At 37.0% G+C, this 19,112-nt stretch overlaps 1 protein-coding gene across 6 annotated transcripts in view; it reads right to left on the bottom strand.

The window, feature by feature from the left end:
- The window catches only part of LOC131432442 (sodium-dependent phosphate transporter 2), a 99,639-nt gene that overhangs the window by 32,995 nt on the left and 47,532 nt on the right, over window positions 1-19,112 (bottom strand). The window lies entirely within an intron of this gene.

Here is a 19,112-nt window from a genome sequence, read left to right as displayed (position 1 = left end):
GTATGACAATCGATTAAGCATTGCATGATATGTCGAAGTAAGTTCCACTTCGAAGTTTACAATAATTTAAGGTACTTCCAGAGCCGCTATTCAGGAACCAGCATAAGCCAAAACGATTCGTATGGCCATACAATAATATGACGAATAAATTGTAATAGGTTTGAATCCAACTTTATAGCTTTTCGGGATTGTCATCTTCTATATCGGTTTGAATATTTTAAATTAATCATCCTGTAATTCCACAGTCGAAAGTCAGAATTGGACAAAATTAATTAATTTTTTATGGGACTATAAGTTTATTTTAATTAGTAATTTAGTTTCTGAAGTTCGATTTGGTGTTTTATAGGATCTTAAGACGATTTATTTGAATCTTAGATGGTTCTTAAATCGGTTCAACCATCTAGGAGAAAAGTGAGTTACATTATTTTAATTTCGTTTCACATTTCATCCTGTAGTTCTGGAACCTTAAGTCGGAAATGTAACCTTGATTGGGAGCATACGACTTTTCATATGAATCTGAGTTTGTATAAAACGGTTGAGTCGTCTCCGAGAAAAATGAGTGAAATTATTTGTCACACACGCATTTGCTGATTTCGACGAACTGATTCGAATGCTATATGTGAGTGATGTTCTTCCAGCATTTAGCAAGTAGTTTAAAACAATATAATTTTAGTATTGCTTTCAACTCGATAATGCTGCCATCATCTGGTTTACATATGTCATATTCGAACGATTATGTTGCCAAAAAACGAACCGTGCTAAAATCGGTCCGACACAAAATGTTATAAAAAAGGATGCTGTACACAGAAACAATTGTATGTAACAGTATAAAAAATCGTGTTTCACGTTGCTCCCAAGCATTGCTTTGTCATACAATACTCCTGCTGCAGGAATAGAGGGAAAAGTCGCTTGTACAAAAATGTCGATATCTCCGTAAAAATGGACAGATTTTAACAATCTATGGCTTTTTGGATAGCTATTATCGTGCGGAATCTAAGTCTGGAAACATATTCTGTTTTCAAAGTCAAGTGTGACCACACACACACACACACACACACTCACACACACACACACGCGCGCGCGCACGCTCAATTGCTCAGTTCGACGAGCTGACATTCGGCTCTCCGGGTCTCGGTAAATTCTTTTAAAGTTTGAGCGAATTCTATACCTATTTTTTATATTTTTATATATACAGGTAAAACTGTATTAGTTCCGTATTATTTTATTACATGGTAGAATAAGTTTGTCGTCAATGAGCCGTCCTTTAGGGGCTGTCCATAAAAGACGTCACGCCGCAACGGGGAGGGGGGTGTTTCATAAAACGTGACCTTTTGTGACAGGGGGTAGGGGGGGAGGTTTTTGAAATGTGACGTCCAATATTTTCAATGAGCGCATTTTTGAAATACCTAATTATATTACTGCTTTGCCCTATTTCCTGAAAAAATCTCCACAATAAACGTTTACATTCTATAGGAAAACGTGTATTTGTTGATGTAAAAGCTTCTTCTTGTAAATTCGGAAATGAGTGATGCAGGAAATCATTTCTGTTGTGATTAGCAAAAGTGCACGGAGGAGCGAGTAAATTAGCGAAATTAACAAATTTTGCCTAATATGAGTAAAAAAGAAAATGATGCCTTCAACCGGTTTAACTTAAGTTATGCACTGACAATTTTTTCAGTAATTTGATTTTCTAGCATTGATAATAGTATATCATAAGAATTTCTCTTATCTGATTCTGATGCAGTTTATTCAATTGTACTCCATTTGAAAAAGGGCAGGAGATCAACGATTTTAGACGTAGATCATGTCATGTCTTATCTTGATCATATGTGATTTTCCGCCACCAACATCAAAGCTTATCGAATGATTGAACTTACATAAATCAAGAATCAATTTAGCTCAAAATCACTACCCATTGTGTGACGGAATATCAGTACCGATATTGATCGATGTGATTTAAATTTCGCTGATCAACTGATAATGAAGAGATTCTCCGGCAGTGATCTCGTTTTGATGAGGTTTTGGTCTTTATTTTCTTAGCCCTGTATGCTACACTAAGGAAATATTATTCTTTACCTAAAACAATAATATATGTGTACCCCTAGGAGGAATAAAACAGATGATTTAAATGTTTCATCAATTCCAACCAAATACTTTTGTTAATTTATATAATTGATATTAATAAAATAATTCCGATGATTTTGTAGTTTTAGGGATATTTTTCAATCTAATGACAGCATGTAATAAATCGATTTTTCCCTCATATTTGTATAGTTTGTCATACATATTGAGAATGTAATGAGATGAATTTTATTTATTTTGAATTCGTGACATGTGACATAGGAGGGGGGGGGGGGGGGGTCTTTGCTTCTGTGACAATTTGTGACAAAGGGGGGATGGGGAGTCAAAAATCGTCAAAAAAAGCGTGACGTCTTTTATGGACAGCCCCTTAGTATAGATGCACCGTTACAATTCTGGAAGTGTAATAATAAAAGAAGCAAAATTCGTGCAATTTATTAATACGAACGATTATATTCTACATTCGAAAGTTTGATAGAAGCATGTCAATTTTATTCATGTTTACGTACTCCAGTTATGTATGTTGTCTGTCTGTCTGACCCACCCTCCTTTTTTCGTTCAACCCTGGTTTCCTTTTCCATTTTGAGCCACTTAGCAATCATTGCTCAAAATGGAAAATAACACGTGTAATCCACTCTATACATATGTATCGAAATGACAAGCACCAAATAAATCTGTGCGCTAATTTGTTATTGTGCAGCACTAACTCAAATATCGCTGACGGTTGGTAATCCGAAACGACTAATGAATGTTCGATTCCTACAACGACCCAGAAAAGGTTGGAATTTCGAATGAACACAAAAGATCCCTTCCGTAAATAAAAAATTCTAATCGTGAAAGTGCTTTTAGCAAACAAACATTCTACCAATGATAAATGACATTCAAGCCACTCGAAATGTTCAATTCATTACTTATCAATTTCGAGCAAACGTCATCAAAATTCATATCAGTATAAAATTCATGTCGACCAATGCGGTTTGGCAAACACCAATAGCGGTGAAGCTCACAAGGAGCAGAATTCTGTAGAAAAAGCATTCCCGATAGTGACATTTTTTGTTCGATTATTAATCAACATTATGTGAAGGAGCTTTTCGAGCAAACGGTCACATTGTCTAGACTGTGACAGTTAGTTGTATTTCAAATACGATTTGTTTGGGATTTACGAAATAGTTGAAAAACAGTTTGCATACAATTTTGCAAAATTCTATCGTTTGTAACGGGAGCTGTGTAAGCAAACAAATTGTTTACGTAAAGATAATACTTAATGCTACTGCCGTGGGAGTGGCATATACGAGTTTTTTTGCACAGTCAGCATTTTAAAGCGATTTCAGGCTGAATCGAAGGTAATCGTACCCACATTTGTCTTAGACTTAAAATCACTTAGAGTTGGACTGGGAATTCATATTTCTATTTGTGTAGCCTCCAAGGACAGGACGGAAATCGATACATTCGAATGCTATGTTTGCTTCGCTACAACTTGACAAAACAATCTGGCACATAAAAATCGAAAAAATATATGAATAAGTGATATTATTTGATCTGTTCAATGACATGTACTTATATACTATGTTTTCCATTAAGTGCGCCGAGTGACCATAAACGGTTAAAGTTGTTACTAAAACAAACAAACAAAACTTACAATCTTGTATGTACGAATAGTCATCTCATTAGTAGAGTCACCGTGTTTTTTTGCCGATTACTCGACATTCAGTCAACGAATTGTGATAGAACCGGATACAATATTTTTGCTTTGGCTCAAAGAAACAATATCACAGAAAAATTCGTTCGAACATTGTACAAATACGCTGTTATAGCAATGCGAAAACTCGAAGCGAATGCACCTAATTTATTCTTACTCTTAACGGGGGAGTAAGGGATAATTTGAATCAAAAAACACTTTCTTTTGTAATTTTTTTACAGAGTAACAGAGTATTCCCCTAAACTTCTTTCGTGAATCACGTTGTGCCGTGAACACGATAACTCGGCGTAGAATTATCTGAAATCAAAAATGGTCTGAAATTTACTTAATGTACGAGTTATCCGAAACTGTTTATTGCTTATAATATTCGGATAAAAATCGAAAATTCTCTATTGGACCATTGGGACCAAGGATGGCTTTGATCGTATCAAAGAACGCTCACTAGCAACTCTTCACACGATTCAATAAATGCCATCAAAGAGAGACGGATACCATCGCAGCAACAGAAAACCGACATGGTTCATTTAACATAGAATAGACACCAGTGCAAGAGCGAATTTCTCTCGATGACCTGTCTGAGAATCGAAAGTTAGCTCGCTGCTGTGGGGATTCTCTCTGAAGCAACAAACGATTCTCATTCTCGTTTCGCAATCCGATTCTGTATGGGCAGTGGATAATTGCGATAGAATCATTTTTTTTTATTGCAACCTAGTATGAGAATCATCAAGTTGAATCATCGATTCGTTTTTCTGCGATAATTGTCAACTTGAGATTCTCTCTTGGCAAATTCCAAATATCCCCAATCATTATCAGACTGTAATTATTTTTAGGGCCCTGAAATACTCAGAGTATGAAGTTGAGCGAAGAAATGTAGAAAAATTCTCTTGCGGTTCATGCATTGAGACACTCGAGTTCTTGTAGCATCTTCTACCGGAATCAAAATGTTGTATACAATATTGATAAATATCGAGCAGCTTCTGTCAAATTTTCGGCAATCACCAACACTGATGGGGACCCCTCATTTTAATGAAATTCGGTTAGAATAATTCGTCATCTTGGAGAAAATTGAGTGCATATTTTTGTTATAAATATATTTGGCTTTCTCGACGAACTGATTCGAATTATATATGACACTCGACCATCCAGGACTCAGATGATAAGTCGATTTTCACAGTAACTGCATATCCTTTATTTATGAGAATACAGAAATGAATGAATACGCGATTAGTGAACCCATAACCTCTCCAACTTCGCTGGATATAAAATAGAACTAGAATTCCTCTGCCCGAAAACCGAATATAATCCTGTGCAGTGTCGATTCTGATGTCTCCGATGAAAATTTAGACGATTTACTGTTCAATATTTATCAATTAGATGAAATTTAAGCGCATTCAAGGGTAGACTTCTTTATGGTTACAAAATAACTTTGTTGGCACTTGTGGATGTCGGTATTCATCTTTGCGATTATCCCAGTAGATGGTACCAGATTTTATGACGGACTACCCGCCAAAAAATTTGGCCCTGGTACTCTTTACTAGTTACAGTCTAGCGCTTTTCAACGTTTTAATTGGTCATTGTTAAGCACGAAGTGAAACATTTAGCATCTTTGCTTGAAGAAGTTGATATATTCCTCGACTTCGTCGAATTATCTGTCCTGTGTGTGTGGTTCTAGACCACAACTTAGTTACCATGTTTCGCATCGTTTCCGTGATCATCAGCAATCAGTGCATCTCCATTACAGCAATCGTTTGCTACATTTGACATCTGCATCATTATCATTTTTGGACTTAGTCGAAAACCTTCTTGTCTTGACTAAGTCCAATAATGATAATGATGCAGATGTCAAATGTAGCAAACGATTGCTGTGATGGAGATGCACTGATTACTAATGGTCACGGAAACGAGGCGAAACGTGGTAACTAAGTTGTGGTCTAGAACCACACATCCTCCCTCATCTCCAAATAAAGTAGACGTCCCGGCACGTGTCTAAACTTTTTTCTCGGCGGTCGTCCCGATCCACACTATAAATTCTTACGGCCGATCCAGTCCGCACTAAAACTCCCGGTCCGCATCCAAATTTTTCTCAGCGGTCGTCCCGATCCGCACTAGAACTCCTAACAGCCGTCCCGGTCCGCGTCCAAATTTTTCTCAGCGGTCGTCCCGATCCGCACTAAAACTCCTCACGGCCGTCCCAATCCGCGTCCAAATTTTTCTCAGGCGTCGTCCCGATTCGCACTAGAACTCCTCACGGCCGTCCCGGTCCGCGTCTAAATTTTTCTCAGCGGTCATCCCGATCCGCACTAGAACTCCTAACAGCCGTCCCGGTCCGCGACCAATTTTTTTCTCAGCGATCGTCCCGATCTGCACTAGAACTCCTCACGGCCGTCCCGGTCCGCATCCAAATTTTTCTTAGCGGTCGTCTCGATCCGCACTAGAACTCCTCACGGTCGTCCCGGTCCGCGTCCAAATTTTTTCTCAGCGGTCGTCCCGATCCGCACTAGAACTCCTCACGGCCATCCCGGTCCGCATCCAAATTTTTCTTAGCGGTCGTCCCGATCCGCACTAGAACTCCTCACGGTCGTCCCGGTCCGCGTCCAAATTTTTCTCAGCGGTCGTCCCGATCCGCACTAGAACTCCTCACGGCCGTCCCGGTCCGCCTTGCTTAATACAGGGTGATTTTTTAAGAGCTTGAGAACTTTTTTAAACAATAAAACGCATAAAATTTGCAAAATCTCATCGGTTCTTTATTTTAAACGTTAGATTGGTACATGACATTTACTTTTTGAAGATAATTTCATTTAAATGTTGACCGCGGCTGCGTCTTAGGTGGTCCATTCGGAAAGTCCAATTTTGGGCAACTTTTTCGAGCATTTCGGCCGGAATAGCCCGAATTTCTTCGGAAATGTTGTCTTCCAAAGCTGGAATAGTTACTGGCTTATTTCTGTAGACTTTAGACTTGACGTAGCCCCACAAAAAATAGTCTAAAGGCGTCAAATCGCATGATCTTGGTGGCCAACTTACCGGTCCATTTCTTGAGATGAATTGTTCTCCGAAGTTTTCCCTCAAAATGGCCATAGAATCGCGAGCTGTGTGGCATGTAGCGCCATCTTGTTGAAACCACATGTCAACCAAGTTCAGTTCTTCCATTTTTGGCAACAAAAAGTTTGTTAGCATCGAACGATAGCGATCGCCATTCACTGTAACGTTGCGTCCAACAGCATCTTTGAAAAAATACGGTCCAATGATTCCACCAGCGTACAAACCACACCAAACAGTGCATTTTTCGGGATGCATGGGCAGTTCTTGAACGGCTTCTGGTTGCTCTTCACTCCAAATGCGGCAATTTTGCTTATTTACGTAGCCATTCAACCAGAAATGAGCCTCATCGCTGAACAAAATTTGTCGATAAAAAAGCGGATTTTCTGCCAACTTTTCTAGGGCCCATTCACTGATTTGCAAGCGTTGCTCGTTAGTAAGTCTATTCATGATGAAATGTCAGAGCATACTGAGCAAATAATAATGCATGAAAATCATAACCTCAAAAAATCTGAGCAAATACTAATGCATGAAAATCCTAACCTCAAAAAAATCACCTTTCATATCACATTTCACCTGAGATGACGAGTTCGGGAGCAAAATATTTCGTGAAATATTCGAAAATTCAACGCACTGAACCGATTGTCATCGACACTTTCAGCGTAAACATTAAACTGTAGGCCAATTTCAAGCTAAACTTCAGCATTTTTTACCCACGCGCTAGAAACGAACAAACAGTGTTGTCACATACTTTACAGTCAATTTTCAAGTATTCATAGGATCTACACACCGTTCCGGGATACTACTGAATACTCGAATATGCCCCTTCGAAACAATTGGTCAGTTTCCCTTTGGAATGTTGTTTCGCCTTGCTTGATATGTCAGTGAGCTTTGTGTTTGCACAAGACGCAGAACAACACGGAGGTGTGGTGTGGAAGTTTGACAACCCTATCGCGAATACATTAGTTCACTCTAAACGCGCAGTGTAAACATTATAACAGGCTGAACTAGTAAAACAATACTTAGGCGCAGATCAGTTTATAGTAGATCACAATTATTATGAACGCCATGCTAATTGGCCTATTGAATAGACCGCATGCAGAATGAGTTCCCATGGCTCCGGGTGCAATGCAAATTGCAACCAGATTCCAAGTGCAGTTCTGTTTAGACCTGTTTCATTTTCAACTTCCTTTAGAGTACATAATTAATTACAAGCGGTAATGGTTCCCATTTCTCATCGACCGATACGATACTGGTTAGTGGTGATAGAATGATTGACTTGTCGACTGGGCGGTGATACAAGGGTGTAGGTTGAACTGCGGCACTTCGGGGTGGATTTTGATACATTGTTTGCCCACGAGTAGTCAGTCATGTTCGCAGAGCAGTGAAAATGGAAAAAAGCAAAAGAGAGGGTGTGTAAATTGTCGCGTGAAACAGGTTATGCGGAAAATGCCTACTACTTTCTATATGTTTCCGCGGACTATGAGACAATACCGCACAGAAGCCGCCATCAATTCACGTGGGTGTCATATTCTGATTAGGAATTCGTATGTAATAGCTTTTAACTCAGTGGAGGCTTATCAGAGCCTGTCGGAAATGTGAGTAACAGTTCGCAATGCTCAGACAATTGCTAACGCGACCACAATACGGTTACAAAAGGATGGTTGGATCTGGCATGTACCTGTGTCGGATGGCATTGTAAATCTCAATTGAATGTTTACGCAATGGGTGGGAACCGACGCGGATCGATAGCGGTTTAGTCTAGAGGCACGTGTGCTGATGAAATTACTCAGAATTGTATTAGTGTTTGGTACCATTCCAATGAGTCACTGGTGCTTGATGGGCTGAAGAAATGTGGACTGATTTTGAAGTACGCTTTCGGGTTTTCATGCTCGAAAAGTAACCAATAGCGAACTAGGTATAGAGTTAGGTTATAAGGAAAATTTTGTTCGATAAGCAGAATTACGATTTTGATTACAGATTTGAGTTTTTTTTTAAACACAACCTTTAAGTAATTCTCAGATTCACCCTTCATCATTCATTTTTTTTAAACTCTGCTTCATATCAGGAGGGAAACCAACAGTGCATCAAATAAATCTTATACTGAAGAACGCTTACTACACGAAATTCATACTAGTTTGTGGTGCAAAGTCGAATGCGGACGAAAATGGATAAGGTTATTTATCATTTCAAAAGCAGCCCAGCACCTCAAGTACAATCGAATTTACAATGAGCTCTTCTTGAAGCGTCTATAAGTGCTATTCAAATTCAAAGATACCTGAAGCTACGGAGATGGCTATGAATTATGCTTTTTAGTGAGCAAAATGATATGCACCGCATTGCTAATTGGTTCGTGACACACCCCACGACACAAATTTTAATAAATTCGTACGAACTAGGTTGATCTCTGATACCCTATTACATTACCTAGTTATGTAGCGGATTGATAGCATGTTGATGTGAAAGTAAAGTCCTCGGATAGGAGGGTGATATGGGTTTTATTCTCATCTCTGTGTTAGTTATTTGACCATTTTTGTTGCTATTGTTTCATTTAAGAATTGTTTGTTTTTTTATGACTTCTGGTCAGTCAGTAATTTTTACTTTTTTCGGTTTTTTAACGATATCAAACTAACTAGAGATTATAAGAGGAGAAAGAATATGAAATTATAGAGCCAGAGTACTCAAGGAAGAGCAAGGATGTGAAGAATAAAGTGCGGAAAAGTGAGACGTGACAAGGGTCATTTAAGTAAGCAGAAGGCTTCTCGTATCTAAACTTTTACCTTCTACCAGAGGAGTCGAACTTAGGCATCTTTCTGACATATCAGAGACTCGGATGACTAAGTTCGACTCCTCTGGTAGAAGGTAAAAGTTTAGATACGAGAAGCCTTCTGCTTACTTAAATGACCCTTGTCACGTCTCACTTTTCCGCACTTTATTCTTCACATCCTTGCTCTTCCTTGAGTACTATGGCTCTATAATTTCATATTCTTTCTCCTCTTATAATTTCTAATTAGTTTGATATCGTTAAAAAACCGAAAAAAGAATTGTTTGTGACAAAATCTGGACCCCCCTAAATAAGTAGGGGAGAGTGTTCGGTTATCGGCACCCTTTTCTTGTAAGCTTATAACTTCTGACTAAGTGCACATTATGCGGAAATATATACATCAATGGAAAGCTAAAGTCCCTAGCTAACAACTGAATAAAGAACGAAGTTGATTCAAACGATTGAGAAAAAAAACCATTTAGTAAATTAATAAATTTTGGTCAAAACGTGTTCGGTTACCGACAACCCAAGAAATTTCGCTAAAAATGGAAAAATATAAGTAAAGACTGCAATTATTCTAAGAAAAAAACGGAGGCATTTTAGATCAAAGTCTTCATTGTCTGATGATAACTTCGCATTGGCTCTCTTGGCCGATGATTGGGATGGTGTCGCCTTTGGTGTTGATTTGGCCGGTCTTTCACCGGCTTCGCGGGATTGAATACGTTGCTGCAGTCGAATTTATTGGCTTCTTATTCACTAAGCAACGTTTAATGGCATTAAACAGGGCATTAAAGTTAATTTCTTTGACTTGGAAGATTTGTTTGAAGTCGCCATGGCTAACAGAACCAGAGAACCAAAGTTTTTACTTATATGATGGATGTATTGCAGCCGTCAAGTTGTTCACGTGTTGCATATCACCAGAGATGCCGGGTAATATAATAAGTTTACCTATCAAAAAGAAAAGATCGCGACAATTTTCAAATGTCTGTAATTTCTGATGAATGACTGCAAACAATCGAAGTCTCAAAAGTCTGTAAGAAGTCTTTAGACGAAAAAAGGTTTACATGTTAACTAAGAAATTTGATAATTTACAGACGAATTTGCTGACTCTCTGCATATCACTGACAATTTTATGCGATTTGTCGAAAAAATGGGATGCCGGTAACTAAACGAAAAAAAAACTTTGGTTGCGAAAATTTTAATAGCATCGTGTATTAAATCACGAAATAGATCGATTTCACCTCATAAATATTCAATCCACTCATTTTTTCGATTGATGCTTTTCAATTTATGATACTATAAAAAGTCATAAAAAACCTTCATTGTTGATTTTCACGCAAGTAAAATTTGTTTTGAGCGCTGCAAAAAGTACAAGCGTCCGTTTGCTTTGGTATTCGGTACAATAAGAACGTGCTGCTCTTACACACACACACATGACATTTGTCGGAATGACGCTATCTGCTTTCGGTCAAAAGTTACGGTGGGGTGCCGCGAACCGAACACTGCCGGCAACCGAACATCTTCCCCTGTATTTATAGATATACTTCATCAACGCGAGAAATGTTTCGAAGACTGAAGAACATATATCTGTTCTTTGTGTTCTCATTTTTTGGTGATACTACTAGTCTCTAGATCGAAGATGACGTCGAAAGAATAGTAAGTGTAAGAAGCAATCGTGTGCAGTCGCACTAAAAACAAGGACCTGTCAGTAGAAAAACATACACAAAAGCGTTGTTTTGTCCGCAAGCACTGTTCATCAGGTTTTCAAATTATTTGATACACGTTATTAAACGGCTGGGAAGGATACGAAGGTGAAGCAATAATTGCAGAAGAAGCTAGCAAGTTGTATAGCGAATAATTGACGAAAATTTTGCTGCGTAATTATGGACGATGGAGCTTATGTGCTGGAAGACTTTAAGCAGCGTCCCAAAATGTCTTTTTATACTTCCATGCAACGGAAGAAGAGCATTTCAAAATGAAGAAAAAAGCCAAATTTCCCAAAAAAATACTTTGTCGGGTATGACAATATGAAGCTATGGTCGAGCAGGCCAAAGCTTCATCGCTACCGGAGCAGTAAACAAGATTGTTACCATTCCTACATAGCCATCACACTCCCTCGCTATTCTGGTCAATTTTAGCATTTTGTCACTTCCACAAAGATGGTATAAAGGGAACGATGTCTATGTTGTACCGTAAAAAGACGAATCCACCTAACGGCCCGAAGTTGCAACCTATCGAGCAGCCTAATTAATTGTAATTAGTTTTAACATTACTAATAATGCACAATTAAATGAATAAAAAAAGCACCTTGGATTGAAATAACAGCAAATTTGTTTTATTAGAAATTTATTATAGTCAGATTTTGTCTCGAACAAGCCTTAGCTGTATTTTCTCAGTCTATTTTCCGTTCGATACTGGAAAAAACTTGAACTTAATTCATGGTGATTTTATACGTCATAACGAACAAAAAAACAAGATATCCAATATTGCACCCAGATTACAAGCGTCACTACCACTAGTACTCATAAACCAAGATGTTAATGCGTTGAAGACGAGGCTGAAGTACCCAAATGGGACACAATAATGTTCAATGCATATGACGCTGGTCTTACATGCCAGTTGTCGTATGTTCGACTCCCGACCTGGAAGGATTCTTAGTGTCAGTAGGATTGAGTACTAGCCATGCAATGATTCTGTACTGCGAAGCCTGTTGAAACAAAATGGCCGCAGCGCCTTATGCATTGAACCATCAATCAGGGCTAAAAACATACAACCCGTGAAGTTAAAGTGGTCAGTCTAGTCATTTTAGAACTGATTTTGATTTTTTTAACTGACCCGCCTATCGGAATAGGGTCTCATTAGGTGAGCAAGGTCATCTGGGTGCGTGCTCTCCGTCGAGTGTGACGCGTACGTCATCCACCTACCGAATGAACGATTCCGATCCCGACCACCCTCGATTAAAAATTGGCGCATTCGTTAAGCCGATTTTTACTGGCGCAACTGTGGTCTAATGCTCCAAGAAAATCCCAATAATCCAATCGCCAATTTATTTTTCCCTTCTAAACCTGGCTGGGTAATGGTATGTGAGATTTTATTGTGTCACTTTTGCACAAGAGAATCTCAACTTTATTCATTCGTCTGTCATTTCGATAGTAATGAAATACCTGATATCTCTCGCTGTTCGACAGACGAATCAAACCATCAATGTTCTAAAGATTCATTTCATTTTGTTCGTTATTACGTTAAATCAGCATGAACATGAAGTTTACTTATCAAACACTAACAACTCACTTTTTTTGTTCGTTGGATATATCATGATTATTGCTTAATGCTAACAATCAATACCCATGAACCAGACCAGATAGTGATTGAAAAAAATCTGGAAACCCCAAAGAATCCGAAGGGAAGTTATTTACTAATTCAACAAGAAGTCAATTATGTTCCATGTTATCTAGACCAAACATTGCAAGCTCCAAGATACATATTTGAATGATAAGATATGGATCATTTGCCTGGAAGCTGGTTCACGCTGGAATGGGCAACCATATCGGAATGTAAATGGAATTTTTAGCAAGGAATGAAATACAAGACACTGCCCATCATGCAAATTTAAATAGAAACATAATCGCTGAATTTAAATTAATTACGCATGTGAACTATTCGCTGACCACATGGTAACATGATAATGAAAATCTTTCCAGGAATTTGAAACACGCCTCAGGTCTCCAATTCTCAGCTGTACTGGATTTATCGCTCTTTGAATGGAAATTTTATTTGATTTAACACCGTAGGTAAAGAGATAAAATCTGTGGTCAAAATTAAAATTAATGGTGCTTTGTACTATAATTGGATAATAAACCTTAAGAGTATCCATCAGCACTTTGACTCATGAATCTCAGGTCAGAAGAAAAAATACATTGATGTTTTCGTTACGCGATATTATCCGCTCCCTGCGTTACTTGAACAAACAATCGGTGTCAGAACCCGACGGTTTTGTGACTAGGTGGCTTGGTACGCTATAAAACTTATCAAGGTTAACGATACCAGAAGGATCTGACAACGATATGAGCCTAGTGCGGTGTCACTTTGGTTGGTTTATCAGACTGTTTACTAACTTATTATAATTCCCTAGACGATGCACGGTATCATGCAAATACGTGCACCATTATGCTTCAGGGAATATTTACATCAACTGTTTATGTTATGGTTAATGAGCGGATAACTCATTTAACTGTTGATGTGGTAAATAAACAAAATGAAATTCAGCACGGCTAAAAGATATATTATTAGGTCATGTAGGAATGAGAATGAAGTACGACTAATTTTCCCACGGGATAAGATGCCATCATATGATAAGTTTTTCTTATATCAACACTTCCAGTGTGTCTAATATGTAATAGAGTTATCAATAACAATTGATGCTTTCATTATTGATTATAATTAGGTGCATCTCAATTTTTGGTAGATATCAAATAAAAATACTTTTGAGATAGTTTATTCTTAGTGAACGGAAAGAATTCCAGACTTATTATAAAACATGATAAATTCATGTAGAGCTTAAGTTCAAATATCGAGATGATAATATAAGTTAACTATGAGTTACGGGGTTGTTCATAAAGTGCAACTGTGGGAAACGCACGCCCACTTCGTCATACAAAAACTATTAGCATCTACTTCATTGTTCCTCAAAATCGTACTTCAAGATCGCTGTTAGCTACTAAGCATTTCTCGTACCGCTGAGCCCTTAACACTTTAGCAAATAAGCTCACCATTCCATGAGAAAGAGACTAAACTCCAAAAATATTAGACTCGTATTTTTATTTTAATCGATAATTTTAGATTTTTTGGAAAACTGGCTTTTTTAAAAATTCATAACTTGGTAACCACTGAGCCGATTTTTTCAGTTTTTAGATATGTTGTCTAAAAATGTAAAGAGTTTCTAGGAAAAGGCGTAGATCGATAAACTTGGAGTTTTGTGGTTGATAACGTCAATTACGTATACAATTTTCACGGTTTTCACGGATTGTAAATAAAAAGCACTGCATGTTTTGTTTTTTTGAAAATTTAGACCTTTCTACACTATATAAAAAATCAGCGAAGTGAAATTTTTCGTTTTTGAGTTATAATTTTGTTTAAATGTCATGAATTTATCAACCATACCCTTTTAAAAATCATAACTTTTGAACGACTAAACCTTAATTTTTTATTTTTGTATGCATTCTGTAAAAATGCTTACATTTTTCTGAAAAAATTTAAAAAATATAGAGACCGTGCACGATTACAAGTAGCGCCATTAGTGGCGAATAGGCGAAAAAACTCTACCATAGCTTTACACTGTTACCATATGTACTCGCTGAATAAAACAGTCAAAAACCTGTTTTAATACAACATAGTGGTGTAATGATCCTTCTCTCACATCAATCATATCCTCATATATAATACTGTGGTAGACTATTAAAAACATTTCTCTCCGATTCTTAAAATAAACAAAAGAGATTATTTGGGCAATAACTAGTATAACCTACAGAATGGAACAGTTCTCTGACATCGATGAGAAAACGAAGTGAGTTCCACTATTGTAAGTATTTCGGGCACTAGAACCCGAGAACGTATAATCGAAGTTGGTTCGTATGGCCATCAACTAACATGATTTTAATCGCAACCGAAGAATATATTTAATTTTCGGTAGGAGCATAAAATCATTCATTTGAACCTAAGATTAGGAATACCGGACTAAGTGTAAAAGTAAGTGAGATTCTTTTTTGAGTGTATGACTATTATCTGCCGTCATTATTCGAAAACCGGGAATACTTTCGAGACCAATTTAGAAAACTTTTTACTTTTTTTCGTTTCGACTCTTCAAGTGACGTACATAATTTTTAACACACTTTGCCGTATCATTCCGGAACCGAAAGTCGGATCCGGATGAAATTCAAGAATTCCGTGTAGAACCTTTCATTTGAATCTAAGTTGGTCAACATCGATTAAGTCATTTTCGAGAAACACACACACAAAGATAGATTGCTCAGTTCGACGAACTGAGTGGAATGGCATATGACACTTGGCCAATTTTTACTAGTCGATTTTCAAGTGATTGTATAACCTTTCTATATGAGAAAGGCAAAACAGTTCAGCGTTTTAATAAAATGATTATTTGTTGTTAGCTTCGTGACTCGTATTTTCAATATACGTCAAACTGGCTACTCGCGAGATTGTTAGCTTTTTTACGATTACAATTTATTTTCTTCCTCCATTCTAAGAGTATGGACCATCCTGCGAATTATTCGAACTTTAAGTTAAAATTTGACAGTCGGTCAGTTATTTTTTATCGAGTAGTTAAATTTATCTAAAACTGTGGCCCATTTCAAAGTTTGACGGATGGAAAATTATTTGGGTCTATTTTGCTCTGAAAATAAAGTAATAGCAAGTGGTGTAATAATTGCAATTCAGTGAAAGTAAGAATAACTTCGAGATAAACTTACTTCATTTAAAAAATATTTAAACTTTTTATTGGGGTATTTTCTTTGAGTGAAAGTATAAAAAGAAATTACACAGAAGCAATTTTTACTACTGGTCTGAAATTAGAATGTTTTAGCAAGATATTTTTCAGTGTTTCCGGTCAAGTCGATTAAAAAATCATTTAATGTGCTGAGAATATCGTTTGAGTGTTTGAATTTGAGTGAATATGACAAATATTAGACACAAATCCAACTGCAATGACAGAAAATGACGTGGCCGTATTTAGATACAGAATGAATAATTCGATTCAAAATTTAATAGTCAGTCGATGTTGAACAATCGTTCGCACCACACGCGAATAATTCCATAGGGTTCGGAAAAAAATCCGCAGAGTAAATACGCTAGAAAGTATTTTCAAACTCAGTTTACAAGTTTTGCTATGGTAGCATTATTTTTTCCACTCGCCGCCTCGTGCGCTGTCGTCGCCGGCCACTAAACCACGCCCTCGTGCACGGTCCCTATAAAAAAAGTTGCATTTTCGTGTTTGATAACGCTAATTGTATATGTTTTTTAGCAGTTTTCATAGTTTGTGGATAGTGGGCGCTACACGTTTTTATTTTTTATTTATATTTAGACTTTTTAACATAACATGCCAAGCGAAACTTTCTGTTTTAGTACTTACCAAAAGTAAGTTTTATCGATGAATGCAAGACTTGAGATTTTCAAAATAATATAACTTGAGTTATGAATTTAAAAAAAATGATCAGCCCTAACAGGAAAATGGTGAAAAAATACGGATCTGATATATTTTGACGGAGAACGATTGTACCTGAAAGTTGCTACCACAAGCTCTAAAATCCTTTACTAAATAACTAATCAGTTTCATTTATACTAAATTTTCAATTAAAGAAGCAAACAAATAAATTTAAAAGAAAAATAAATATTTTGACTTTAATTGACTTTATAACTGTCAAAAACTACTTTAAAAACAGGAGCAGATGCCTTTTCTATATTTATTATAAGTTTAACATCTAAACAAGATACATGATCAAATTTAAAATAAAAACTGAAAAGCCAGATAATTTACAAACATTTGTAAAGCGAAAATAATGAATTATTCACCTTGTTCCACCCAGGTTTCGAGAGGAATTTCCCGAGTTTAAGATCACATGATTTTTTCTCAAGAATTTTCTGATGGGTTTTATTTTTATATTCTGTATCAGAGTTGAAAACATTGATTATAGATCGAAAAGATTTTTATACTTCAATTTTGAAAGAGGGCGGAATTGAGTTACCTGAGAGCACCATGTTCGCAGAAAAGTATGTCGCTTACAATTTGCTCTTGAAATGTGAGATCTGAATATTTTTATCATCAAATGAGCTCATTTTCGACCTTCTGTACAATAAATTGAAATATTGCTTAAATAGCAAATGCATCTAAATCTAAAGATAAATTAATTTACTTAATCTGAACAAAACGAATAGCGTTACATACATTCAATTTCGCACCTTTCCCCGGAATATTGAGTGGCGTATACTTGTTGCGCATGTTTTTAATAACTGTACCTTCCTATATGATATTCGATCAGGACTCAAGGATCCTATCGGCCTTATTACACCGTTATTATGTTTCGTCACAGTATCTCGTCGGTGAAATACAGGGTCCGCCATCTAACATTTTTTTTTAACTACGGTTATTTAGACATTGGTAACCCAAATGTCACTTCTGATTTGACAGAAACTTAGTTTTATCCTTCCGCTGAACGAAAATGGTTGTGTATATGGTTGAGAAACGCGTGAGAATAGTGCCAACTGGGCTTGCGATCAGCTTTAAGAAGACGCCGATTTTTGCCAAAAAATCATCTTCTCGGATGAGGCACATTTTCATCTCGGCGGGTATGTTAATGAGCAAAATTGTCGCATCTGGGGGAAGGAAAACCCGCACGTTATCATGGTGAAGCCGATGCCTCCTCACCATCCTCACACCGTTTGTGTTTCATTGCATGTTTAAAAAAAAGTTACATGGCGGACCCTGTACATATTCTTTACTGTCCCACAGCATTCAATATCACAAAACTATGTAACCAGGCTATAAAATCCGGGTTAAACCGGGATATACGAATAAGATGAAAATTCTGCTAGGGATTTTTGTTTTGTAATGAAAATTTGATTGCTTGCACTGATGAGTCGAAGACGAAACGTAACAATTATAAATATAGTATTGTGCACTTCGCTCCCACTGGTTATCCATGATGTACCAAAACTTCTAAATGACTGAATACAACATCACCAAAAATCACCATTTCATCCAGATTTGATTTCTGGTTTCGGACATACCGCAGCAATATGAAAATTTCACGAAATTTGCAATACACATCATTATTAGCCCGATATCTGAAATTTAACCGACTAGTTTTAAAAAATGAGAATCGAACTGCTTTTATGCTTACAAAAGAAGATGATGAATTAAAAACTTCAAATTTTGGTCGAAGTAATTTTTAAATATAGAAATCATTTGTAAAATCCGAAGATGCGAGAGTTGGCGAATTTTCAAAGGAACCGAATCGAAATGGATCCTGTTTACCGGTGTTAACATTGTGTTGACAAATTGCACAGAGTTTCACGGTGTGATTGTCCTGAGTAATTCTGTGAACAACTGTTTGCTACTTCAATTAGGCACTTGAAGTAATAACACGCGGGTGGTCTCATATGAAATATTCTTATATTTGAAACAACGTGAATCGTAAGACGTTATCACGTTTATCTTTAGTTTTTTTTGCGTAGCGATTGATCAGTACTGAAAAAAAACAATGAAAGTCTTTTTGACCACGCCACAAAAAAATGGAGAAACTTGAGACTGTCAACAAAGTGAAGTCTCTTACTAACCGGTACAGTTTTATGAAACTGTCATCAAGATCTGTTATCTTACTTCATGCAATGCTTTTTATTCTAGCATCTATCGTTATATAATGTGTGATTTTCTTGTACCCAGGCACAACTGTGCTCACTTAAAAATATTTTGAAAAACAAACAATCAGAACGACATCCTAAATCAATTAGCTTTTGAACTGCTAA

The sequence above is a fragment of the Malaya genurostris genome, chromosome 2 (genome assembly GCF_030247185.1).
Source record: "Malaya genurostris strain Urasoe2022 chromosome 2, Malgen_1.1, whole genome shotgun sequence".
Lineage (NCBI taxonomy): Eukaryota > Metazoa > Arthropoda > Insecta > Diptera > Culicidae > Malaya > Malaya genurostris.
This window is presented reverse-complemented; position numbering and strand designations above follow the sequence as displayed.